The 12,841-nt window shown below is 39.6% G+C and overlaps 1 protein-coding gene and 1 long non-coding RNA gene across 12 annotated transcripts in view; one reads left to right on the top strand and one right to left on the bottom strand.

Moving 5' to 3' along the window:
* The window catches only part of PHLDB2 (pleckstrin homology like domain family B member 2), a 241,811-nt gene that overhangs the window by 149,233 nt on the left and 79,737 nt on the right, over positions 1 to 12,841 (bottom strand). The gene's annotated exons all lie outside the window — the stretch shown is intronic.
* Positions 5,513 to 12,841, top strand: part of LOC112447298 (uncharacterized) — a 36,095-nt gene continuing 28,766 nt past the window's right edge. Inside the window, exon 1 of the long non-coding RNA XR_003035375.2 lies at positions 5,513 to 6,040. This is a non-coding gene — a long non-coding RNA (uncharacterized lncRNA). The remainder of the gene's footprint in view (positions 6,041 to 12,841) is intronic.

The raw sequence follows: 12,841 nt of genomic DNA, 5'->3' as shown, positions 1-12,841 counted from the left end.
TTTGTATAGTTCTTCTGTGTATTCTTGCCACTTCTTCTTAATATCGTCTGCTTCTGTTAGGTCCATACTATTTCTGTCCTTTATTGAGCCCATCTTGCATGAATGTTCCCTTGCTATCTCTAATTTTCTTGAAGAGATCTCTAATCTTTCCCATTCTATTGTTTCCTTCTATTTCTTTGCACTGATCATTGAGGAAGGCTTTCTTATCTCTCCTTCTGCATTCAAATGGGTATATCTTTCCTTTTCTCCTTTGCTTTTGGCTTCTCTTCTTTTCACAGCTATTTGTAAGGCCTCCTCAGACAGCCATTTTGCTTTTTTGCATTTCTTTTTCTTGGGGATGGTCTTGCTTCCTGTCTCCTGTATGTTGTCATGAACTTCCAACCATAATTCATCAGGCACTCTGTCTATCAGATCTAATCCCTTGAATCTATTTCTCACTTCCACTGTATAATCATAAGGGATTTGATTTAGGTCATACCTGAATGGTCTAGTGGTTTTCCCCACTTTCTTCAATTTAAGTGTGAATTTGGCAATAAGGAGTTCATGAATCATTGGGGATCCTAAATAGGATCCATGTAAGACCCCAAAGCAGACATTCCTTGAAGTCTGTAGGGAAGGAGAACTTTGGAGACTATCTTGGAACTAACTCTGGTTCCAGAGTTGTACTCTGAACTATCACTTTTTGCCTGCTAAGATCTGAAGACAGAATCTTACCTGACTCTGGAATTTGTTTTTAACCATTTTTTAGCTTTGTTTTTAGCTTTTAAATATTTAGACATAGCTATTTATTTGTATTCTTGGCCATCTGTATCAGTTATTAAAACAGTAAAAGAATTTGTGACTCAAATAAAGGTTTAGATTAATTGATTACTCAGTCCCCTGCCAATTCTGATTCTACAAGTAGTTATTCGAGGCAGAGACTATGGTCAGACTCTCTCTAGAGAGCTCAAGGAAAACAAAGAGGAACAACCTCAAGCCATTAGGGTAGGGATGATTTGACCTTAGTCCAAGTTTCCTTTGGTTAGACCTTCTACTTGGACACTGCTTTTCTGAAAAGCTTCAAAACCGCTAAGGGCTGAAACACATTTCGGACCATGAGAGATGTGGTTGCTTAATGAGGTCTGAACCTCACCGATCTTGCTTGGTTTCCAGCTCAATAATTTGAGAAATATGGATGCATCTTGAGAAGTAAATTTATAGACCCGATTGAGGTTTGTTTATCTTTGGGGGACACAGATAAAAGAAAATCAGAATGAGCTATGGCATGATAGTGGGGTACTTTTTAAAGGATAAACAACATTACAGTTAAGAAAATAGTGGGTTTGTTTCCTGAAAGGAAGTGTAGTATATCCATAAAGAATGTACTAATTATATTTCTAGGACACTCACTTTGGCTTTTGGGGCATTTTAGGCAGCTTCTCAAGATTCCCTACTATATAAATTCTACAAAAAAGAATAAACAAACTAGAATTTGAAATCAAGCAGTCATTGTAGTGGAACATCTCTGGCTATGCCCTCCCTGAAAGACATAGACAGGTCTTCACTTCAGATAATCATACATGAAGGAGATTAAGTGGCCTTGAATTCAGATGGGTTATCAAACTTGGGTTTTTAAAGATTCTCTTGCAGAAAAATTAGTTGAAATTCTACGTCCCAGAAATTAAGAAGACCTTTTATTGTGAACTAGGATGGACATGAACGTTGGAAGGAACGTTGGAAGGAAAAAGCAGTAAGCTCTATAAAATAAAACTAACTTTGAGGAAAGAAAACCATCCAGCCTAGTGACCAAAGTTTAAGCTGTAGGAAGGATTGTGGCACAGCATGTCACTTATACCAGAATTTCCTCAGAATTCAGCCAGACTGGACTGATGTCAGCCTTTGGAATATGACATGAGAGATGCAACTTTGGAGCCTTACTATTGGGTACCACAATGGCGCCCCACTCCAGTACTCTTGCCTGGAAAACCCCATGGACGGAGGTGCCTGGTAGGCTGCAGTCCATGGGGTCACTAAGAGTCGGACATGACTGAGCGACTTCACTTTCACTTTTCACTTTCATGCATTGGAGAAGGAAATGGCAACCCACTCCAGTATTCTTGCCTGGAGAATCCCAGGGACGGGGGAGTCTGGTGGGCTGCCATCTATGGGGTCGCACAGAGTCAGACACGACTGAAGCAACTTAGCAGCAGCAATAGCACTAGCAAAGCTTCAACTAACAATGGCCTTGCTACAAAGAAATGTTAGACTTTGTAGGACCCATCTTCAACAGTGAAAGTGTGCGATATTGAAAATTACCTGGCTGAAGTGGTCCAGATAGATTCTCAGAGAGTAGAAGCTACTTGGGATAAAGTCAACCCCTAGAGTTCTTGGATAATAGAATTAAGTAGAAGACTTGAGAGTTGATGCAAATGGGAGAAAATGGACAGTACTAATAATAGCTCATGTTGGAGGAGAGGGCAAAATAAGAAAAAAAGAGAAAACAGTGTAAACATATATTGTGAATGTATTTGTACTGAGTATAGAAAGTATGTTATATCTTTTATTTAATGTATAGCCTCCAAGGGCTTCCCTAGTAGCTCAGACTGTAAAGCGTCTGTCTGCAATGCAGGAGATCCAGGTTCAATCCCTGGGTTGAGAAGATCCCCTGGAGAAGGAAACGGCAGCCCACTCCAGTATTCTTGCCTGGAAAATCCCATGGACCGTGGAGCCTGGTAGGTTACCATCCATGGGGTCACAAAGAGTCAGACACGACTGAGCGACTTCACTTTCACTTTCATAGCCTCCAAGAGGGTCTCACTTTCCTGGTCTCAAAAAGGGCTGCCATATCTCCATTTGCAAGGCCACTACATTTCTGTCTGATAGTTTACTGAAGAGGAACACAAACAGACCCACAGTTGATTTTTTCAACAAGACTGGCTTTTCAAAGCCCATTTCTATTAGTCAGTGTACCAAGAGGAATCACAACCTTCTATTCAAGGCTTTCACACAAGAGCTCAATCTCAGAATTGAGCATCAGTCTATAAAATGAGTAAAATATCACCAAATAAAAATAAGGCACCATAGCTAATTAGAGAAGAAATAAAGGCCTAATGGTCTATACAATTTAGTTTGTCTTCTAATTCAGTTCAGTCGCTCAGTTGTGTCTGACTCTTTGCACCCCCATGAACTGCAGCATGCCAGGTTTCCCTGTCCCTCACCAAATCCTGTAGCTTGCTCAAACTCATGTTCATTGACTCAGTGATGCCATCCAACCACCTCATCTTCTGTCATCCCCTTTTCCTCCTGCCTTCAATCTTTCCCAGCATCAGGGTCTTTTCCAGTGAATCAGTTCTTCATACCAAGTGGCAAAGTATTGGAGTTTCAGCTTCAGCATCCGTCCTTCCAATGAATATTCAGGACTGATTTCCTCTAGGATTGACTAATTGCTAACTTCTAATTACTAATTTCAATAATCTACCAGTCTGTCTTCTCATTCATAATAAAGTGGAAAAAAATTCACTTTCTACTCATTCTGAATCAATTCTTATAATTCAGTCAGCTAAGCAGTGTTATTATTAATGTGCCTATAAAATTTGAGAAGCCAGGGTCCCCAGCAGTCCAGATGTTCTGAGCCTATTCTCAATGCTGGGCTCCCTCTACCAGGGGAACCATGGTCCTAAATATAATTGGATATGAGGTAAGGTTTTGGAAAGATACAATGTAAATGTTAGAAAATATGGGAAAAGAATTTTGGTCAAGAGATCCAAATTGTTCTTCAGCCTAATTTGAAGTGTAAAGAATTAAAAGTGGAAGTTGTAAGGGGTTTAAACATCCTGAAGAAGTGATCATTCCAATGATTCACTTTTAGCACTAAAAAATGATAAAGAGCAGCAGATATGCTAATTCTAAGTAACAATAGAATACAAGCTCATTTTAAGGACTTTCAATGTGTTGTGCACTGTGCTTAGTTTACTAATATATGTATATATTTAAATATATATGTGTGTATGTATTATATATATGTAATTGTCCCAAACTAATCAGCAGTAAAAGCAGCCCATGCCCTTAATCAAGAAAAGACTTCTGTTTTGCCTTTTACATATGGTCCATAGAAAAAGGAAGAGTTTTTTTTCCCCCTGTCTTTATACCTATAAGAAAGCTGATATGGAACCTCATTCACATCTTGTATCTAAGAAACACTAAATGAATTGCTGTTCTTTTGCATAAAATCACATAAAACAAAAAAATCTCTTTTCTAATCTTACTCAAGATTCCTCTAACCTGTTCATGGTTCTTTATCTACTACATTCTAGACAGTTTTTCTAAAGTTTAGTCATTCATTGGCACCCTTCATTATTTTTGCCAGTCACATATTACCAAAACTATTCAGTTCAGTTCAGTCACTCAGTCGTGTCCGACTCTTTGTGACCCCACAGACAGAAGCATGCCAAGCTTCCATGTCCATCACCAACTCAACAACCTAAACTATTATTTTTCTGTAAATCGGTTTTTTTGTTTAATATATAAATTAATAAAAAGAAACTTTATACCAGTGTGTAAAACAAATCAAAGGAAACAATAAAAATAAATACACAGAAATTTTCATGAGAGAAAGTCATGAAACTCATTCCATTCTAGTTAAATATCGTTGTTTGAGAAAGCTGTAGCCTGAAACCTGTTCTCTTTTTACTTAAAAAAAAAGAAAAAGAAAACAGATTGGGAAGTTCTAGTTCTAGAAGACACCTAGCACCCTTCTGAGACTTATTCTTTGATGTAATCAGAAAGCTTGAAAGACAACTGGAAAGAATCTCACTTTGTGACCAATTGTTGTTTCATGCCACATGAATGCGCCATTTAAAATACTCTCTCCCAGACGTCCCAGGTGGTCCAGTGGCTAAGACCCTGCCCTCCCAGTACAGGTGGCCTGGCTTCCATCCTTGGTCAGGGAACTAGATCACACATGTCGCCACTAAATGTTTGCACCCTGCAATGAAGATCAAACACCCGCGTGCCACAGCCAAGACCCAGTGCAGCCAAAGAAATAAATCAATATAGAAAGTAAAATAAAATCCTCTCTCCTACTGTACCAGCAAGTGCCTTACCTTTTGATAATCATAGATGTGAGCCTATTACCTATTAACTTGAAGTACTGCTTACTTAAGCTATAAACTCATCCTCGGTTACTATGGTTACCCTTGGTTAGGTACCAATTTCTGCAGATTTCTGAGATTTTTCAAAGTGCATAGCAGGTTTAAAGTTGATCCAATTAGGGTACTTCTCATGTAATGGGAAAAGAAGTACATACACTGTAATGGGGCTTTAAAATTGGTTGAAAGAGAAGTCCTGCTCTAAGAGCCCCAGGCACTTTTCTCTGTCCACATAAATGCTGCCCCAGGTTTAAGGCCAGGATCTCAAGCTTTATGTGCCTCAGGGTCATCTAAGGAGCTGCAATGTCACTCCTACAGACTCCGATTTGGAAGGTCTAGAGTTAGGCATCTGGTGATTGTGATGTAAGAGGATGTAGAAGAATGTGATGTAGAAGAAAGATACCCTGAAAAACCCAGGAGATGGGAAAACTATGTTCTGATTGGGAGTTGGTAGCAGAAGGGAGTCAGATGGAAGGGATGGAACTGGTGCCCTGAGTATAGGTCAAAGTCATGCCTCAGGGGAAAATAGAAAGAGAATTTGAGAGGTGGAATGCGGGACAAATATGGTCTTGCCTTTAAAGTGAGCTTCAAAATCTTTTACTACTGTGAGAAGAAATCAGAGTAAAGAGAAGTGTCTTAAGGGACTCAACGTATCCAGGTGCCGCTGTACACCATTCTGTAAGACTCCTTGAACTAAAAAATGCTCAGGATAAAGGAATAGGCTATATTCTACAGAGATCTGAAGATAAACATGGTTTAGGTTAATGTTTGGAAGAGAAGAGTCAGTGTTTAGTGAGAAGGCTGGCACCTTATCCTGAAGTTTTTGTATTTCCTTCAAGTTCAGTGTAGATTTACAAATAATACAACCTTTGTGCTGGGTGCTTTATCTATTGGAGCCTACTATGAGCCCAAAGGTAAGTGCTGCAATTCCAGAGTCAGGGATAAAGAATCTGAGATTATGAGTGATAAATAATTTGTCCAAAGTTACAAAACTGCCTCTCTTTATGATTGTCTTAGAAAATGCTTTCCTAGTGATTAATTTGGATTTATGTAGCTGTTTGAATAATTAGCTCCATCTTTACTAGAAGCAGCATAATTGGGCAGGTGAAAGCAAACTTAGCTTGGTTTCTCATCTCAGTTAGATGAGTCACCCCTTTCAAACCAAGGAGATGTGGCTCAATAATTCCCTCCATGGGGAAGAAGTTCATTCAAACAAGAGGAGATTAAAAAAAAAAAAAAAAAGCACACTTGTTGATGAGATCATTCTTATAAACACAATAAGACATTTGAGTGCTGTAATGTCCTGCTTAGCAACGGAGTCATCAACTTTAGACCAGTCTCACCCACTTCCTATGTCAATGATGACCAAGCCCAAGCCATGTGAGGGCCCCTTTGGATAGATAAACTTCACCTCCTTCTCCTTTATGCTCTCTGTGGGTCTCACTTCCATTATGTTATTCTCCTGGTCTGAGCCACAACTGGTTTGATATTTTCCTTCTTCTCACTGGTTCTTGCCTCTCCTGGTGGCTTGCCCAGAAAGGCCAGGCCCCTGGGCTTCTTAGGTGATTGTTCATGAATTATGACAACGTCCTGCATGTCATTCACTCATTCACTTATCCATTTACTGATTGGCTGCTGGTTAGTACCAGACTAGGGTCAGAAGGTGGGGATATCACTGTGAACCTCATTCCTGCCTTTAGGGAGTTTGCAGTCTAATGAGAAATATTAAATAAGCAATAACAATGGCATTATGGGAGCTATGAAAGAGGAGGCTGTGAGGTCCAGGGCAGTGTAAGCCAAGACCTGAACACTAAATAGTAAAAGTTACCAGATGGGAAAGTTTATAGGAGGAGAATGCTCGCAGATGGCAGTAACAGGGGAAAGGTGTCTGTGAGGGATGCATAGAATGCAATTTTACCAACTGTCATGATTTCAATCACCATCAATATGCAAACAAGTTCCCCAAATCCATTTCCAGCTCATACGTCTCTCATGACATTTATGTTGAAAGATTCCATAGGAAGCTTTGGTATATATATTAATCTTTCTCTAAGATAGGAGTAGGTATAAGAGTTGGGAAGAGAACACGTGAGTGGAAAGGTAGGTGGTAAGGTTTTCATCCCCTTTGTCCCAGTCAACCTTGATGAATGGATTTCATAGCAGATACACTGTGACAGATTGCATTTCTTGAGCCATCCATTGTCATATCTTAGCCACCTTATTCTGTCATATTTATTTCTGACCACAGATTTTAGAATATTTCTGCTGTTTATGTTCTTTTCTTCCCCTCTTTCAGCCATATACAGCTAAACCAAGGGGGTTGGGAACCCTTGTTTTCAACCTTAGCCTGTCCCTGGCTGAGTTTTCATCTGGTCGCCTTATCCTGTTGTGTTCAGCTGGCCTTCCTTATCCTAGAAAATTCTCAAGTGCTTCCCTTTTCATGTAGGATTGTGAGATTGTTTCTTCCTAACTCATGTTTTTGGCTTTTAGGGAAGGACCTAAATCCATGGAAAGTCTTTGTATCATCTTTACCTCCCATGACTCCTTGCATCAGGATGAACCTGTGTTTGTTCAGTCAGAACTTCTAGTTCTTTGATCATTTTGGCCAGTGGTTCTGTTTTACTTTTTAAAAAGATTTTTTTATTCATATTGACATATCACCTATAATATTATTTAATTTCTTCTTTGTTATACTTAAATTCATTTTTAAAGAAAATAGCGTTATTAAAGCTTTCCAAGTGGCTTAGTGGTAAAGCATCTGCCTGCCAATACAGGAGATGTGGGCTCGATCCCTAGATTGGGATGATCCTCTGGAGAAGGAAATGGCAACGCATTCTAGTATTCTTGCCTGGGAAATCCCATGGACAGAGAAGCCTGGCAGGCTAAAGTTCCTGGGGTTGCCAAAGAGTCGGACACGACTTAGTGACTAAAACAGCAACAAGCATCATGATAAATGAAAAATTTAGAAATAAATTTTTCTTGTAAGAAATAACCTAAAAACAAATACAATTAAAACAAAGTGACATTTAAGCTACATTTAAAAACTGTGAGCTAGAGTCTGTTATGTTATGTGATGAAATACTAATAACTGTTAGAAAGATGATAAAAACAGTTTAGCACCTAAATCTAACTTCCTCCTTGCTGTGATGTTATTCTGTGCAGTGTCCTTTGTTCTCTGTGACCCCAAATCAGGTTCTCACTTGGTTGTTATTCCACCTCTCAGGAAACACTGGTCTGGGCCATGTGCTCAGAGCTGGGCTGTGAATGGACATGTTTGAAGCAGATTTCTGTTCACTTCAGGCTGGCAGAAAGTGGGGGCCCAATTAAGATCTCCCTTAGAGCAAAATATGGAACATTTTGAGCAAAATACACAGAATAAAAAGAAGGCCTTTAAGTGGATGGAGAGTGGAGCAAACATATGTGTTGGGTTGTCTGAGACAGACCTGGTTTAGTGCCCCCTTTCATCTTGAAAAGTGTTGCAGATTGGACGATAAAATATATTAACATATTCACCCTAATTAAGTGCCTTAAATATCACACACACATAATGAATTATAGGCTTCAGAATACATTACCTCTTTATTCAGTTTAAAAGCTAATGGCAAGGAAGAGAAAGTCCAAACTAAGCTGGGGACTCACATGTGCTTTATAGTTTTTCCAATAGGTTAATAGTTATTAGCAGTTTCTGGCACTCTTCAACTTTCCTTTTCTTTAGCTGTTCTTTCCACATCTTTGTGTAATTTCCCATTTTGTGTACCATGCTGTTTTGGATTTTCAGTCAAAACATTTACATTCTGGTAGAAGAAAAAAGCATGTCATAAAAACATAAAGCCTGATTGGTGAGCCTTAAACCATGAATTTTCCCCTCTCATTTATTAATTATTTTATATTTGTTAGAGATTAACTAAAGACTAAGAGGAGAAGAGATCCAAACATGACAAAAATGCCACTTCCCTTCCCCCTTTCCAAAAATTTCTGAGTTGCCAAAATACCAAAAATGTCTTGCACAAATTTTAAAACCTTAAGGGGAAGTTTCTACCCACCAGGAGTCCTTCAGTTCCAATCTGCTACAAATTATTCTGCTAGGCTTAGATCCTTGAAGACTAGTCTCTCCTGTAGAGATGCTCCCAGTCTAATGGGTGATAGTTATGTAAATAAGCATCACAAGGCAGTGTGATAAGGTTATTAGAGAAGCTTCCTGCCAGCCTTTATGCTGCCTTTCTCAGGATTTTAGGGCCATTTAATCACACTTTAACCCCGTATAGTCAAAGCTATGGTTTTTGCAGTAGTCATGTATGGATGTGAGAGTTGGACCATAAAGAAAGAAGACTGAGCACCAAAGAATTGATGCTTTTGAACTGTGGAGTTGGACAAGACTCTTGAGAGCCCCTTGGACAGCAAGGAGATCAAATTAGTCAATCCTAAAGGAAATTATTGAATAAAAAAATGAATATTCATTGGAAGATGCTGAATCTGAAGCTTCAATATTCTGGCCACCTGATGAAAAGAGCCGATTCATTGGAAAAGACCCTGAAGCTGGGAAAGATTGAAAGCGAGAGAAGGGGATGACAGAGGATGAAATGGTTGGATGGCATCACCGACTCAATGGACATGAGTCTGAGTAAACTCTGGGAGTTGGTGATGGACAAGGAAGCCTGGCGTGCTGCAGTCCATGGTGTTGCAAAGAGTCAGACACGACTGAGTGACTGAACAACAACAACCCCACTTCTGGACTGGGGCTCTGAAGAATGCCCAACTAGTTTCTGTTTCACTAATCTCTCTAAGCTTTTGTAACACAAAAATAAACAGAAAATGTAAAAAACTAATTAGTCTTACTCTAAGCTGTATTCATTAACTTTCTCTCCGAAGATGAAAGGCAAGTGGTATTTGATGGATCCCCAGTCTGAATCCTTTCCTCAAGGACCTGTCTCCATGAAGTTGCTTAGAACAGTGAGGATAAAATCACTCAGCAAGTAACCATCCTAGAACATTGACTCATAGAAAGTGAGTTATCCTAAGCCTAGAGACGGGTTCATAGAGTGGAAGGAAGAGGCCAACTGAGGATGCCCTAATGAAGTTCTTATTTCTTCCTCCATTTTTTTTTTTCTTTTTTAGTTGCACCATGCAACAAATGGGATCTTAGTTCCCTGACCAGGGATTGAACCCATGCCCCCTACAGTGGAAGCTCAGATTCTTAACCACCGGACCACCAGGGAAGTCCCTGTCCTTCCTTCATTGATTCTTACTAAAGTTCAGAAATCCACAACCCATAAATTTTGGATGGCAAAAAAATCATTTCCCTAGTCCATCCACTGGATCATTGAATGAATTTTTGTTTCACTAGACGACTCAGACACCATGTGTTTGTGCTGCTCTTCCCCATTCCTTTTCCTAAATATAGTTCCTACAAAGTACTAGTTTTGTGCTCACTGTATCTTTTCATAAAGACACAATCCACGTGCAGTATTTCTCCCTTCAAGAAAACGGTCTTAAGTTCTATTTATATTAACTGAAAACAAATACTGATTACAGAAAGATGCCCTGGACATGCAAATGATTTTCTAAATGACTGGGAGCATCCTAGAAGAGGATAGACTATTTAAAATGTGTATATATATATATATATATAATATATATATCTTGCCTGAAACATTAGTGATCTTGGAAATGGAATTGGACATAATAGACAGTAGGGAGATTCTAGTTTTTTATCTGAGGACTAGAATCAGGTTCTGAGACCTCATAGAGACATGGTAGGTAGCAGCGTGAAAAGGAAGAGAGCAGAGAGTGCTAAAGGAATATTCAAGTCTTTTGCCTTGGGACATCATTTTGGGCATAAAAATGAAAGTGGAAAATCACCAATCTTCATAGGATGGAGGTTACAAAAATGAACACTGCTCAAGTATTATCAGTTCCTCTCCCTCCTGGACTTTATCACAATGGTGTGGTCCAATGTGCTTAGAGTGAGCAACGGATGCTAGTTTGTAATAATTCCGATGCAGATAGGTTAGGAATATAGGTCTAATACCAAACTTTGCTAGCCTGAACCTGAGAAACACAGCCTTACAGGATCTGAAAGGCAGAGGATTTTAATCATCAGTGTTTCTCAAAGTGTCTGTGTGTAAGGAAGAATCTTGACTGTTTGTATCATGATCAATAGGCTGCTGCTGCAGTTAAGTTGCATCAGTCGTGTCCAACTCTGTGTGACCCCATAGACGGCAACCTACCAGGCTCCCCCATCCCTGGGATTCTCCAGGCAAGAACACTGGAGTGGGTTGCCATTTCCTTCTCCAATGCATCAAAGTGAAAAGTGAAAGTGAAGTCGCTCAGTCGAGTCGGACTCTTCAAGATCCCATGGACTTCGGCCTACCAGGCTCCTCCATCAATGGGATTTTCCAGGCAAGAGTACTGGCTACTAGTATATAAAGCAAATTCCTGGGTCTTGCCACAGAATAACAGAATCAGATTTTTTATGGGGAGATGCAGGTGAGAAAACCTACACTTTAGATAAGCTATCTAACTAATTCTTACATACATTAAAGTTTAAGCCTCACTGGTCTGATCTGCTGCTTTATTTACTAATAAGGAAATTGAACTCTTCTCCAGTAAAGCTAAGTAGTGGCAAAATTTGGATGAGACCAGAGTTCTCCTGATCCCAGTCCGAGATATTTGCTTAATGATCTGATGAAAAGACTTGAAGTCTCCTATGGCAAAAATTACATCCTGTTTGCAAAGCTTCCAGTTTTGCAGGTACTTTGATTTTATCAGTAAGATGCTAACGGGTGTACATTCTTGTGAGAGGCTTTAACTTGCTAGACCAGTTGCTTAAATGCCCCTGTAAAATACCCTGATGACTCAGGATGAGGCGTCCTCTTTCCGAGTCTCTTCACGCAGTCAGGGTCATGTTGGCTGCACTCTGTTGCATGGTAACTGCAGAGGTACAGATGCTTTTACAGATGCTCCTGTGTGATAGCAAAGAAGAAGTTTCCCCGGGGTGGGGGGGGATTCAGGGTACGTGTCCTTGAGCCGTATGCCCAGGATGACATCTCCTAGAAATCTCCTATGTGTTTTCTCATAGAGTGATTTGGCGCAGAACAACTGTCCACACCTACACAGATTGACCACATTTTCCAACCTCACCTCTCAGTACATTATTTATTTACATTAGTCCCACCTTTTCTGTGATTTCCTTTGCTTGCCATTTTAGTTACTTGCAGTCACCAGATATTCCAGAAGTAAACAATGCGTAAATTGTGAATTGCATGCTTTTCTGAGTAGTGTGGTAAAATCTCACGCCTTCCCGCTCTGTCCTGCCTGAAACATGAATCATCCATTTGTCCAGCATACCTCACCTGGTAGTCACCTCATTGCTACTTTGTAATCAGACTGATTGTCTCAGTACTGCAATGCTTGTGTTCAGGTCACTCTTATTTTACTTACTAATAGCCCCACAGCTCAAAGTCACAGTGATGTAGCAACTGGAATATGCCAAAGAGAAGCTGTAGAGTTCTTCAAGTGAAAAATGCAGAAGTTCTTGACTTAATAAGAAAAAAAAGTCATATTGAGGTTGCTAAGATCTATAGTGAGAATGGATCCTCTATTTGTGAAATCGTGAAGAAGGAAAAAGAAATCTAGTTTTGCAGTCACTTTGGGGTCATCACACCTCAAACTGTAAAATTTATAGTCAGAGTGTGTGATAAATGCTTAGTTATGAT

This window comes from Bos taurus, chromosome 1, assembly GCF_002263795.3.
Source record: "Bos taurus isolate L1 Dominette 01449 registration number 42190680 breed Hereford chromosome 1, ARS-UCD2.0, whole genome shotgun sequence".
Taxonomy (NCBI): domain Eukaryota; kingdom Metazoa; phylum Chordata; class Mammalia; order Artiodactyla; family Bovidae; genus Bos; species Bos taurus.
This window is presented reverse-complemented; position numbering and strand designations above follow the sequence as displayed.